This window comes from Epinephelus moara, unplaced genomic scaffold (assembly GCF_006386435.1).
Source record: "Epinephelus moara isolate mb unplaced genomic scaffold, YSFRI_EMoa_1.0 scaffold1395, whole genome shotgun sequence".
NCBI classification, from domain to species: Eukaryota; Metazoa; Chordata; class Actinopteri; order Perciformes; family Serranidae; genus Epinephelus; species Epinephelus moara.
The window spans coordinates 10987-11964 of NW_026078879.1; positions in this window are offsets into that span (position 1 = coordinate 10987).

Genomic DNA, 978 nt, shown 5'->3' on the forward strand with positions numbered 1-978 from the left:
ATTTACCAGTCGATCTACGTTCCAACCCTCACCTATGGTCATGAGCTCTGGGTAGTGACCGAAAGAACGAGATCGCGAGTACAAGCGGCCGAAATGAGTTTCCTCCGCAGGGTGGCTGGGCTCAGCCTTAGAGATAGGGTGAGGAGCTCGGACATCCGGGAGGGACTCGGAGTAGAGCCGCTGCTCCTCCACATCGAGAGGAGCCAGTTGAGGTGGTTCGGGCATCTGGTAAGGATACCTCCCGGACGCCTACCTTGGGAGGTATTTCGGGCATGTCCAGCCGGGAGGAGACCTCGGGGCCGCCCCAGGACACGCTGGAGGGATTACATCACCCGGCTGGCCTGGGAACGCCTCGGGGTTCCTTCGGAAGAGCTGACGGAGGTGGCTGGGGAGAGGACTGTCTGGGCTTCTTTGCTGAGGCTGCTGCCCCCGCGACCCGGACCCGGATAAGCGGAGGACGACGAGACGAGACGATATGTACGTTGTTCACTATAAAATGTAGTTACTATAAATAAATGCATCTCTGTGCAGAGAGGGAAATATGAAAAAATGCTCCGTTCGACACCCCTCTCCCCTAAGTTACAACACATCACTCTCTGGCCGAGTCAGAGAACAATGGCGGCTAACTAGCCGCTACGCTAACTACCCGCTAAGTTACGCTAGCTTACTAAGATAAGCTAATGGCAAAACATTGCAATTTAATCACTGAATATTCCACAGTTTCAAAACAACCAGTGTGAGCTGATGCCTAAAATACCGCACTCTCCTGCTGAGTCGAAGGATGCTGGGGGCTAAGTAAGTCCTACGCTACCTAGCCGCTACGCTAACTAGTCGCTTTGCTAACGAACGGCTACGCTAACGAACTGTTACGGTATCTTACTGAGCTGAGCTAGTGACAATACATTCCGATTGATATAATGTAGGTACACACATAGTTTATATAGCATACAAACCCACATATAATGTCAGAACAGGGCT